The 13,965-nt window shown below is 41.5% G+C and overlaps 1 protein-coding gene across 5 annotated transcripts in view; it reads left to right on the top strand.

Moving 5' to 3' along the window:
- LOC124337950 overlaps positions 1-13,965 on the top strand; it is a 47,121-nt gene that overhangs the window by 20,440 nt on the left and 12,716 nt on the right. The window lies entirely within an intron of this gene.

The following is a 13,965-nucleotide window of genomic DNA, read 5'->3' as shown; positions in this document are numbered from 1 at the left end:
CTCTCGACTGATTGCTGTTCTATCATCAAAAAAGTGAGCGAGAAAAGAAACAAAAAGAGAAAAGAGGAGCAAAGCGGCACGAGCAAGCCCACGATTCAAATATCTTAATCGAGTGTGAGCTTTTATCGTGCCCTGAACCAACATTATTGTATAATTGTATTAAAAGTAATGATGGTTTTTCGGGGAGGAGAAGGCACACAAGAGACGGGCTAATAAAAAGCAACACTTTTATTTTAGAAAAACACACAATGATGGATGGGTGCGCGTTTCTTCTTCCGCTATTATTTCATCCTTTTCGCTCGCTTCTTCGTTTTTTCGAAGAAATTTTTGAAAACAAAAATAAATAAAAAGTTGAGAAAAAAAAGACGGAGGAAATATTATACAAGAGCCGACTGCCGGTTAAGAAGCCGGCACACTCCCACCCACTCCCGAACTTTTTCTTCTTCAATCGCCTTTTGAAAAGAAAAAAAATAAAAAAGAAGGAAAAAATCGAAATGTAGAAGAAGACAAGAGAAAAGAAAACAACAAAAAAATCAAGTATAGATACTACTAATAATACGGTAGCGTTGGCTGTGCACAGAGCTGTGTGATGATGTTCTCCAGGCCGCCTGGTGAATTTTCTCCCCCCGTCTTCTTCTTCTTCTTCCACCTATAAGCGCATGTGGAATAGAAGAAGAGGGGATGAACGATCGAGTGATGGATGATCCGTGATAGCGGGCGTGAAGCTTCCCTTCACAAAACTTTTGGAAATATCCCTCTCTATTTTGTTTTTTGTTTCGCTTTTATTTTATTTTATTTTTTTGTCGAGAAAGAAATATTAAAGTTTTTGATTGTGTGGAGTCGAAGAGTAGTCGATTTGGATTAGCATAATGAATCATCAGATATTCAAAGCGGACGCACTGCAAGGCAACGTTCTTGCGGCAACGTTTATTTCGATTCCCCCCTCTCTTTATTGTGTGTGTGCGCGCTGGGCACTTCCTCCCGGCCTGTATGTATGTACTCGTACTCATGTCTCGTATCTACCAATTATAGTTGTGAGAGCCCAGGCCCAGCGCAACCGAAAAAAGGAAGAAAAAGGAAACAACCAAATGGATCAATTTGATGAGCCCCTTTGCCCTCGACTCGTTTACTATATATGTACATACTCTAGACGAATCTATGAGCTAGCTATAGCAACAAGTGTGTGTGCTGGCCAAGTATATACGGCCGGCCCACATCAGAGGAGGAAACCCCTTGGAAAAGAAAAAAAAATGTCAGCCGCACATTTGTGTCTGAGATTCCTGAATGGCATTATCGAAAATAAGCCCCTGATATTGAATACATTAAAAAGCGGTAATGTATAAGTTTAAGGTCGGCTCGCAATGGATGGATGGATGGATAATGATTCCTTACTTTGTATATATATATATATAGCCATGTGTTCTCCACCCTTCCTCCCACTGTGATTACATAGAGTACGTCGGAATGTCTTCCACCAGCGGAATATTTAGATAGCAGTAGACAAGCCTACTGGACATATTATACAGTATTACCCCCTGTATATAATATAGTATCTTTCCTGTTATGGTCTACTTTAACACAAAATCCAGCTGGATCTCGGTTGGGGAGAAAAAAAAAACAACAAATGGAATGGGGGGACATTTTTGGTCATCGACGTCGAAGGGAAAAAAAAAAGTACTGGAGAATGACGTCATGGCGTGAAAAGAGAATCAGATAAGGGGATCTCTATTTTTTTTTTTTTATTATTGTGATGGAAAACGACGTGTTGATTCCGAAACGTGCTGCTGCCCTTGTTGGATTTGTCAGTTGCGGGAAATTTTCCAATCTTTTGTGTTGTTTGGCGTCCGTGTGAAAACGAGCGGACAGCACGCATCACCTTAAAGGACACAACGATGATTCAAAACTATTTTATTTTTCCCTCCAAATTTTATTTTTTCTTCCTGACCGCGTTTGAATTTTTTTTTTTTCATTTCATGTTTTTCATCTATTTTTATTATTGAAGGAGAAGAAGAAAAAAATAATAAATAATAAAGAATCTGGTCCGAGCCCCCTGCGTGCGTTTCCTCGGTGCCAAAAAAAGAGAGAAAAGAAATGTGTTTCGCTTTCATCCTCTTTTTTCTTCTTCTCGACTCGACTCCGGCTCGGCACCTACAGCTCTTCGACTTGATGCCCAAACAGCTGGAGACGGCCGTGTCTCATTACAATACTTATATTGATCTTGTTTTGAATGGAAATGGTGCGGGCGCGCTGTCGTGTGCCACCATATCGGGACCGGGCCGTTTCTTTTTTTCTCGACCGGCTGTGCTGCTGAGCTGCTCCTCTCGCTCTTTTTTCGGGGATTTTTATTGCCGCAGTTTTGAATTTCCCGCTCTCTCGCGCCACCCGATTGACTTTCAAATGTTTTTTTTTTCTTTCTTTCTGTCTTTCCCTCCATATCCATTTCTCTCTCTTCCTTTTTGTTTTTTTCCTGTCGAGTTTCTTTTTCTTTTCTCGTTTTGGAATTCGATTGTGTGCCAGGCGCTAAACGTTCCAATGTTCACATTTTCAGACTGTTTATTTTCTTTTTATTTGATGGCGGGGGATTCCGAATTGGAAATGATGGGCTCCTTTTCCCTTCCCTTCTCCCAGTTCTTCTTAAAAAAAAATTCAGGAAAAGGAAATAAATCCAGAAAACTTTTTTTTTTTTACGCAACTGGGCCGATACAAAAGAGAAAAATTGGAATAAGGAAAATACAAAACTTTTTTTTTTTTCATTCGAAATGGTCGTTATTATAACAATGAAGGCCATCAACTCCCATTCGTTTTTATGCCCAAGAAATAAACTGAAAAAAACACAACAAGAACAAGAACAGCAAAGAAACATGCAGAACCGCTGCAACATCTTTCCGATCCATTAGTCATCGGTTCGGGCAGAGACAACTTGTTTGCCTGCGCTCCAAATGTCTGCAATATAGTCTTTGATTTTATTTGTATTTTTCTTTTCGGCCGCGTATATACATATACATGTAAAGCATTTATTGATGATTTTTCAAGAGACGGCGGACATCCCGATGAGAATCTCTTAGGGTCTTTTTTTTTTTCTTTTCTATTTTGACCTCCCTCAAAGAGGGTGGATGATAGCGTGACCGCAGCGGCGGCGGCGGCCAGTATCGCATCTTTCTCGGTCCCTTTTTTTATTCTTTTATTTTTTTCTTTCTTGATGGTTTATGATTTATTTTGTTTGTTTTTCTTTGGGGGGGGGGGGGGAATTCTTTTCTGATAGCGGCGGCGACATGCCAACAGTTTTCTTCTCTCCCCTGAAAACGATCTGATTATTGTTCTGATTGTTCGTTTGTTTCTCTGTCTGTTTCTTCTATTTTCTCTTTCCGATCCGACTCCCGCTGACGGAATTGTTCCACTTCTTTACCCCCTTGGTCGGCCGCTCTTTTCCGTCCTTCTTTGGGATGGATAGAGCCAAGAGCGATCGACAGGAAAAATCGGCAGATAACAATCAATCTGGACTCGAATCTTTTTCTTCTACGGGCTTTGCGTTTGGCGCAGTCGGCACCGAAGTTATTTTTCCAGCGGAGAAGATAGTCTTGTCTCTCTCTCTCTCACCTTGTGACGTGATGCAACCGGGTTATATAAGATGGTACGACGAGAAAAAAAACGAGGCCGACTGGCTTCCCTTGACGTTCGCGCCAACTCCATCGGCTCCGATGAGAAAATGTCGGAAAAGAGAAAAAGTTAAGAAGTTGGGCGGCTGCGAAAGAGAAAAAAAGAATCTGGCCCGACACGTCCGCATTGCGTTTAATGATGATGACGGTCTTTTCTTTCTTTCTCTTTCTTCTCTCTGTCTTGTGTACGTGTGCGTACGTACACATAACCATCGTCGTCGTATAGTCTGGCATCAACGGTTACGTAGGTGTGTGAGTATGTTAGATGTGTGATGTGCGCGCGTAAATGGAGTCATCATCATCATCATTATCCAGGTCCCAGTCTGAGTCGTCATCATCATCATCATCGTCGGGGTTGTCGCTTCCCCAAATGATGACTTTTCGACTCTCTTCTTCTTCCGTCCAACAAAAGAAGAAAAATGAGATGCAACTGGGCTAGAAAAAAAAAAGATAAGCAAAAAGGCCAATTTGAATTCGCGCCGTTTTTGTTTTTTGAAAATGTCAAATGGGCATCCGGCAGACTCTCCAATGTTTTTCTTTTTTAGTGTGTTGAAGGGATGCCGGATCTCCTTTCATCTTTCACTCGCTCATTCGGTCGTGTGAGTGTAGTAGCGGAGTAGTATAGTAGACGATCGGGTTGTCTGCGGTACCCGGCGTTATACATTCGACAATCGTCCTGTGTATAATTTACGATGCTAATGCTCAGTCATTAGATAAATAGCTGCAGAAGCCGCATGCTGGTAGTGGTGGTGGCAGTGGTTGTGTGTGTGATGCTCGGCCCGTCACTCGGCCGAAACTTCTTTCTAATGAAATTAAAAAACAAAACAAAAAAAGGGGGGAATTATTATTATTTTTGTCTGTTTTTTTTAAAAGAGAAAAAATAGAGGGAAAAATAGAAAGACCAGGTAAAATAAATAATTCATTCACTTTATGATGGAGTCTTGTGGTTTGCCGGAAGATAGGCACGGACGTGGTGCGGTCAATTAGTTATTCCGCTCACATAGTCCGGTACGTGTGCGCCCCGTTATGCACACCGCACGTGCGGCTGATGATCGCCTCCCTCAGATTTTTGTGTGTTTTTTCTTTTCTTATTCTTTCCTATTTGCTCTCTTTTCTCGCTTCATTTTTCTTGGACAATATATATATCGACGGCCGGGAAATAATTCCAGTTAATGATGTCATTGGGGACGGTAGCCCAGTTGATGGAATGTCTATCGGACATGACGTCAATCCGGAATGAAGAGAGAAATTTCAAGAGCCAAATGAAGCAACAACAACAACTGCGTAGTTTTGATTCCATGGAAAATCGACTCAACCATGTAGGAGGAGTTGACCTATTGAAACTTTTTTTTTGTGGGGGGGGGGGGGGGTTTCAAATTGGTTTCTCTATATATATAATAGCTCGATATATCTACATGCGGCTGGAAAGAGAGAGAGACGTTTAATATCGTATAGATGGGAATGTGTGGTTCGTTTCTAGACAGACAAACTAGTGCCGAGAGAAGTTGAATGAAAGAGAGAGAGAGAGAGAGCTGGGGCGTGGTCTTTCCAGACAGAAGAAGCACTCTCTGCTTCTTTTCCCTAGCTGGCCGAGAGCTCTGGGATGATGTGCGGCTGTCTTCGGAGATCTTATGAGAGAATCGGTGAAATCCATTCGCCTCTCCGCCTCCTGCATACCATATCCGTCGGTCCCGGCTCTCTGTGTGTGTGATACACTTAACAAGCTGTCAGATCGCACTGCTGGATTTCGCCTGGATATAACTTTGATTTCCTCCTCCTTTTCTATCCATTTCAACGGCGGACATGATGGGTGGAAAAAAAAAGAATTCCAATAACTCTGAAAAATATGGGAAATTAAAAAAAAAAAAAAAAAACGAAACAGTTCAGATGTAACGTGATTCCTATGGCTAGTGGCCGCTGTTATTTGCAGAGTCACGGGAATTTTTTGAAGTTTCCCCCTCAGCAGACCGTCGACATCCCCCGCCAAAATACGAAAAAAAGAAAAAAGGAAAATTTGAATTCTCTTTTTTAAGGCAAACAAGTCGCGGGAGATTGATCGTAAAAAATGGGAAAGCTCAGGCAAATCAAACAAGAGAGAAACGAAACCCAAAAATAAAGAATCGCGCGATTGCAATGGCCGTGTGTACAGAAAAGGCTCGTTGTCTTGCTGTCTGGTTGTTGTTGCTGTTGTTTTTTTTTTTTTTTTTATTTTTCTATTTGTATTACGTGTCGTTTTTGTTGCTGGTGTGGGCCTGCCAACCGTTTAGGCTTGATTGTCGATTTTTCGCTTTTATTTTCGCCTTCACCTTGACAGCGCAGTCTTATCAAAATCAACCCGGATGCTGCACAGTTTGTCGTTGGTTGTCCTAGTCTTTTCTTTTGTGCAGCTCCTTCTTCGTTCGTTTTATCGAGAAAGCCACCCGGTAATAATCAAACTGGGAACCCAACGTCCTTTTGTTTCCGTTACACTGCGCCGATTTGTGATCTTCTTCTTGAATTTGTTTTTATCTTGTCTAATTCGTCTTTCCTAACCCCCTCGCTAATTCTTGCAGAGTGTTCTCAGTTCGAATTTTAAACCCTTTTTCCTAGTAAAACGTTACACTTGATTTCAACCCTTTTATTTCTCCAGTTTTGATTGACGTCATCAAAGCCAGATCTGAGAAAGAATAATAAAATAAAATAACGGGCGGCGCAGAGAAAATAAGGAAATGTTTTGAGCAATGAACAATGTAGAGTTAATTCTTCCTCATCCCTAGAGTTGCATTGAAATCTGCTTGATGACAAAATTCTTCTTTACAAAAGAAATCTAAAAATAACAATTTCAGGCGAACACTTTTGTGCCCCTTGTTGTGTGTAAGGCAACAAGAAGAAGGCATTTGCGATCTTATTCTTTGTGAATTTTTTCTAAAGTTGTCTTATTCGTCCCTGATAACCCCCCGATAATTCATGCAGATTTCTTGCTTCGAATTGAAAACCTTTTTTTTTCCTGAAAATGTTAGACTTGATTTCACAATACTAAGGCAACCCTTTTCTTTCTCTAATTTGGATTGACTTGATAAAAATCAAATCTGAGAAAATAACCGTCGGAAGAGGAAAGAAGAAACAATGTAGATAGTTAATTCTCCCTCATCCCTGGAGGTGGATTGAAGGCTGCTCGGCAAGATTCCTCTTTAAAAAAATATCAAAATTTCAAGCGAACACTATGAGCCTTATTATGTGTAACACGAGAGAGAGATTGAGGTTCAGTACCGGTCATTATCGTCATCACTCTTCTCAGACTTTGCCATCCCTTTCTGTGTGAGTTGCATGTGTTTGTTTGTATGGGCTTGTTGAGTTTGTTCGGTTCATTCGCCCAGCAGATGAAGGTGGAAAAAATAAAGAGACGGGCTCACGCACATTCGGTATTTTTTCTTCCACAACCGACATTCCCATCAGGTACATTTGGAGGGGAATGTGTATGTGCCCCAAAGAAATAGACACACACACACACATATACTATATGTGTGTGTACAAGTATGAATACGAGCAGAGTCATTTGCATGACATTATAAAAGAAAAAAGGGTCTAGAGAAGAAAGCGGGCACCCCCCTCATCTCCGCTCGGGATTTTTCTTCGATTTTTACGACACTAAACGCGAGCACCACGTACGAAAAATATACGTGGCAGTCGATATATTTATGTATATAAAAAGATGATGCTCTTGATATTATTTTGGCCGCTGCTGCCGCTGCTGCTGCTGCACATCGATGAAGTGATCCGGCGCGCGCCAGCGCTTGGATCCCGCTGGGTTCCCCTTTATTTTTCTTCTTCTTCTTTTCTTTCCTTTCACCTTTTTTTTCTTCCCAAGACAAATAACGAAAAATCTAATAAATAACCAGATCAAACAACAAACAAAAAACGGTTGACGTGCCCTGGATTTTTTGGTTTTTTACCTTCCCTCGATTTCAATTTGTCCAAGTCTCTTCTAAATGCTAATCAGCTCTACCTCCTTCTCGCTCAATCTCTTGACCAACTCGGTCAATCCCGAACGATCGACGGGAAATTTTTTTCGTTTTTTTTTTTGTTGTTCTCCGATCCGATTTTTGATTGAATTGAATTCGCGCATCCTCGCCGGGTGTTTGATCACGTTTTTCCCAATCAAAATTGGATAGCGGCCCAGGTTTGGTTGTGGTTGTGGTGGTGGCGGTGGTGTAGGAATGTGCCACTAGTTTTTTCCCTTCTGCTTTTTTTGGTCCGGCGGTTTGGTTGTTGTTTTTTTGGCCAGTTACGGTGTGTGGAAATGATCAAGAGATTTGTGTGGTTTTCGGCCGAGCTGTTTGAAAAGGAAACGCTGTAAAAAGGCGCGGAGAAATGGATGTGCGTAGGGGCGGCCTGGACAGTTATATCACATCAGCTGGCCGCTTTTGTTTTTCTTTGATGGCGATTTTTTGGGCAAGAGAAAATGAAACGAGTCTCGACCTCATTCAATCACCTATCCCTCCCCTTAAGTTCCTCCTCCCCATGTGGCAATATGCTCCACATTTCGGGCTCTCTGGCCGTAGCCGTATAGTCTCTCTCCTATTAATGTTGAACGGCTCTGCATACCCATTTCCGTCGGGACCCAATTTCTATGCCAAACGCGGAGAGCCCAAATGTAATAAAACAATGAGAAAATCTTTCTAAAGGCATCGAACATTGCCATTCTCTCTTTCTTTTTCTATAATAAAAAGTTCCTTTTTTTTTCTATTTTACTGGACGGAATTCAAGAAATGAATACGGGACCCAGGACATTGTCTAGTGAACACTTAAACTTTTTTTCTCTCAGATTTTTTCCCTGAAAAAAAAAGTATTTTATTCCCCCTCTCTTATTTCATTTTCTTTGATTTCTTATTGTTCCATCACTACTCCTCCTCCTCCTCTTCCACCCACTTGACGACAGTGGGCCGGCGAAGCGGTTGATTGATTCGTCTCGATTTTTCTTTTTAAAAGGAAACGGCGAAATTTATTATTTTTGGGATTTTGAATTTTATATTTTTCGGGGGGGGGGGGGGGGAATTCGATTGGGGGCTCATCACGATGGAGCAGCGGATCGTATATAGCTGCCGACGCCGCTATGTATATACGATGCCGGATGGCCCTCTCCCGCTACTCCCGCTTGGCCTGGCCCCCTTAATTATAGCGATAGCGATGCGCGGCGTTATTTAAATAATACGCGCGGATATATACGGGCGCAGCGCACGCCGGTCGTTGTTATATGTCGTCCTTTTTTTAATATTTTATTTTTGTATTTTATTCTTCTTTTTTTTACCCGGCGATGGAGTTTGATGGAGTGCATTGCGTATATGTTGTGTGTGTATAACCCCGGCTCCTTTTTCACGGTGCACACACAGCGGCCGACGGACTTACCCGGCCCGTCTAATATGTAATGTAAAGTAAAAAAAAAGAAAAAGAAAAAAACAAGAAGTTTGAAAAGGGCCGGATCTTTTATAAAACGCGGGTGAGCAGCTCGCAGAGAAACACAAACACACCATCATCTCTTTCTTTTTTTCTCTCTCTCTCTCTCTCTTACGTAGCTCTCATATTTATGCATAATGAGCTTTTCCCCTCCTTATCTTAATCAAACAGAGCCGTGAGAAAATCGGAGCGAGAGGAGTTTCGGCCCCGTTGCCGTAGCCCACACTAACCGGTTTTAGATTTTTGGGTTATTTTTTGGTTGTTTTTTCTGTGTTTGTGTTTCAAAAACAAAAAAGAAGAAAGAAAAAGCCGTTATTGTTTATCTTTTCTTCTTCCGTAAGATGATGACGTCGAGTGTAAATACCTTCAAATCGCATCGCCCTTAATGCGGAGGGGCCCTGTTTAATGAGACGACGACGTCCATCAGTCAAAAAGCCGATGGGAAAAAGATTAGCAAAAGGGGGGAGAAAAAGAGACAATAATAAACAAGATTCGAATTATTATTTTTTTTTTTTTTCTAAAAAAAGGACCATAGATCATTGGAGTTGTACCTACAGGTTTGTTTTTTTTTTCTTCAGAGACAATCATCAGTCCTCTAGAGAAAATAGTTGGAATTCCTGAGCCGGTCGTCTGCCTTTTACGGCTTTCACTTGATGTTGAATTTCCCTGTTTTTATATAGATATTATATATTTTTTTATATTTCTGTTAGGATGGGGGAATGAATGTCATCATCATCTATCGAGTTTGTGACAGGGTGGTCATCAAACGACGTCAACTGTTGTGTGTGCATTGGCGGTATGACTGGTTTTCGAGTTACTCGTCAGGTTTAATATTTTTTGTTTTTAAATGGCCATCATCTATACGCACATAGAGCGTGTGATACCACCGACTCATTAGTCATGGGGTGTTATTAGTTACTCTTCTTGATGGAGACTCCACCAACTTCCAATTATAAATTTCGAAACGCGTTTTCTTTGATTTGCTTTTGTAGATTTTTCATTAATTTTAGTTTTTTTAGTGGTGGGTTTTTTTTTCGCTGTGTTATTCCTCCCTTCGCTTTGGATGATGATAAATAATATGTGATGAATCGGTGCGGTCGACGAGATATTCATCATTTCCACCAGTTGTTTCCCCCTGTATATATGCGAATGATTATTGTAGGCTACACATCTAACGAGGTACATACGGGAGTTGTAATCTCGTCGCCGGGATCTTTTTTTTTTATTATTATTTTCCTTCTCCAACGCGCCGGTAGTTAACTAAAAGAGCTTATGGGCTTTTGCTTCTGCATGATTACACACCTCAACTCTCTCTCTCTCTCGAGTTTATTTGATTTTTTTCTTGTATTTATCGGATTGAAATCTCAAATTTCGATACATCTCTCCTATCTTTTTTTTTAGGCTGTCCTTCTCCGACTCTATTCTAGTAATAATATTATATCGTCTTGTCCGTCTGGTGCCCGTCCAGAGATTTTTTTTTCCCCGCCTTACCTGCCTGTGTGTGTGTGTGTTGTGTGTGGGGCTTGTGCCGGGCGCGCGCTTTTTCAAGTGCCATCAGCGCGTCGTAAATCAGTGGAAAGTGCGCATCGTCTCTCGTCTCGAGTGTTTACGATACGACCCAACAAGTCGATAGAATATAGATAATCCCGATACATTATTGCCAAGCGGTGCCTTCTTCTTCTTCTTCTCTTTTTCTTTTCACCGTCTGTTTTATTCTTTCTACCTTTGTGTGGGTCTATGGATATATAAATAGTTTTTCTCTCTTTCCTTTTTTTGATATAATTGTATGCGGTCATCAACAGACACTCGAGAACGCGTGTGTACACACACACACACAGACACTCCCCCAGCCGAGCTCCAATCACAGAAAAAGACGACAGCCAACAACATTTTTTGGGGCTTGTGGCGCATTTTTATTGATATTTGACTATACAGCGACTTTTTTTAGACTTACCAAACCGAATTTTTGGGTGTCTAAGTTTATACCTCTGCGTTCCCCCAGCTGACCGCTGACACGAGTTGCGGTCGCTCGCTTGCCGATGATGCCTTCACTACTAGACATATACCCACGCGTAGAATAATAATAAGTAAGGAGGGGACCTTAATTGTCAGCCGGAAACGCCTGGAGCGAGCCCGAAAAAAGATTATAATTTGATTTAGAATGTAAAGTTTGAACTGCTTTTTTTTTTTCTCTCTCTCGTTCGAGTTGCTATTTTCGTCAATCTTTATGGGTAATCTACTAATCTAAAATGAAAGGAGAATGTCCGATTGGATGGATAGATAAAATAATACTCGCGTATGTGGGTTAAGAACAATATATCGAGGTGAGGAGAGCCGAAAATGATTGACGATAGAGACAGACATGAAAATTGGTATTGGGTCGTTGACGAGTTAAGGCCGTTGTATTGGTGGTGTCTGTATAGAAAAAAGCAAACCAAACACAAAACTTGAAGAGAGAACATTCATTTTAATGGCTGGCCGTATTGTTTGTTTGTTTCTCTTTTCGGTCGTTTTTTTTTCGTATTACGGCGCGTGAAACTTTTGTTCGGCTCGCAACAACTTGATTGGCTCGTCGACAGAGGATATAACCATAACAGTTGATTGGGGAATTTGTTCCTGAATGCGTTAGCCAACGCCACAGTTGCGCCCAGGCGCCCTGACCCGTACTCAAAAGCGTTTGGCCTTTTTCTCCGAAAGAAGAAGAAGAAGAACAACAAACAAGAGAGAAATAAGAAAAGAAAAACCCATTGGCCGTTTTGACGTCGTAAAAAATAATGAAAAAAGATGGACTGCGCTTCTTCTTGTTCCATTCTTCTCTTCTCATCTCAATGGCAATATCTATCATATATACATATAGGTATACATGCATCTATCTCTATCTTCTCTTTCACGTCGATAGTCGTCGTGTGTTGTATAGACACACACTCTACACGAGTACGACTACTACATCTGTAATTCCCGTCTATCTTTATAATCACGTCTTGATCGTGTCCGCACTCTGCGCGCTGATATTTCAATCCCCCGCCACCACCAACCGAACGGCGGAACGATGCCGGCCACAACCCGACGGGTCGTGGCCGTCATTAAAAGTCGAATGCAAACACACACACGTATACACGTTTCTTTTCTTCTTCTTTTTCTTCTTTTTCTTTTTGATTGTGTTGTGTTGTGTTGCGCTCACCGATGCAGCGATCGTAATAATAGGCGCCAATCATCTAACCAGGCCCCGGCCGGCGGATGCGCGTTTCGGGGTTCGTGGGTGGAAGCCCCCAACTTGATGATCACGATGCTACTTACTAGTACTACTACCATCTCTATCTCTATCTTCTTCTTCTTCTTCTTTTCTTTTCTCTTTCTATACAAATACTAACTACAACGACTTGTGCTGTTCTTGTTGTTCTCTCTGCTCCCTGAGTTATCGGTTGATCTATGCAAATTTCCCGCGCTCATATCGTGTCTTCTTCTTCTCTACCGACTTATGCCCCGGCGTTGTTGTTGTTGCGCCGGCCCGTAATGGCGTCGGCCGATGCTCCGGTGATGGATTTGATTTTTTTTTTTTTACCGATGCCGCATTTCTTCACATCACGCCGTTCTTTGTTAACCCCCCCGTCTATTCCCTTTTTTTTTTATTTGGTCGTGCCGCCCGTGTGCAGCTTCCGAGTCCGGGACCGTTTGGCCCGTCGTCTCATTAAGGCTCGTGCTCTTTTCTGGGCTCGCATGGCGGCAGCGACTGGCTTCTCATCAACAATTCAAATGATGATGGCCGGCCTCCGTCCTCTGTGCGCACCCAACGTAACGCTCTTATTCTTTTTTCTTGTCCATCTCGAGGGTCTCCGCGTTTGTCTTTACCGTTTTTATCCCGGTGGTTGTTGCACCATAGTGTTTCGGTTGCGCTCAACCGGACGTCTGGCCGGAATGGGTGGCGGGGTTTGAAAAAGGGAAAAAAAAGAGATGAAGTCATCTTGCTTGTTGTTTTTTGGGAAATTGGAGGTTTCTTGGAAAAGTTTGGAGAATGGCGGAAAACGAGGGACATGATTCTTCTTTTTTTTTTTTGTTTCTCCCGAAACCAATGCGCAACCCACCGACGGGCAGAAATGGAGATGAGATTTTTATTGTTTCCCATTTTTTCGGTTTGTGTGCGGGGGTTGCGTCTTTATTTTTAAAATTCTCTTCCAGACACAGTTATTCAGTCGGCCCAGATGGAAATATAAAAATGAATGAAGAACAAAATAAATCCGGGACTTTGAGGTCGGAGTTGATATCGACGATAATTTACGAGTCTTTCATCTTTTTCTTATTTTCTTTTTTCAACTGTGAGGCCACTTTCGTTTGGAAGAAGAAGAAAAAAAAAAAAAAGAAATACTTTATTGAACGACGAGTCCCTTTAATTCTTTGTCCCTGCAAGATGGTAAGGGCCAAAGGTGAAGCTGAACCAGCTGTCTTATTGCCTTTTTCGCCTCCCTTCTCTCTCTTGTATAACCGTTACACATATACGTATATATATATATAAATTCGTAGATATGCATGCTTTATATTATATATATCTACATATGCGCCGAGCTGTGGGCGAGTTGCACAGTTGTGGTTGACCTTATTTAAGTCGATTGAACTCGTTCTGGTTTTTTTTTTTTATATTTTATATTTTATTTTATTTTATTATTTTTGGCGCGCCGCTTTTAAATCAAAACGACTCGCGGGTTAACAGAGGAGAACGACGAGGATGAAAAGAAAAATGAATAGCACACAGCCCACAGTGCAATAGACACTGCTAGGGTATATACCATGGAAAAAAGAAAAGAAGTTTTTTTTTCTTTTCCATTTTTTTCTTTTCCCGTTGGGATGGAAGCGACGCGGGAGATTCATTTGCATGTTGTAA

The sequence above is a fragment of the Daphnia pulicaria genome, chromosome 4, assembly GCF_021234035.1.
Source record: "Daphnia pulicaria isolate SC F1-1A chromosome 4, SC_F0-13Bv2, whole genome shotgun sequence".
In the NCBI taxonomy this organism is placed as follows: domain Eukaryota; kingdom Metazoa; phylum Arthropoda; class Branchiopoda; order Diplostraca; family Daphniidae; genus Daphnia; species Daphnia pulicaria.
Note: the sequence above shows the minus strand (reverse complement) of the source record. Positions and strands in the feature narration are given on the sequence as shown.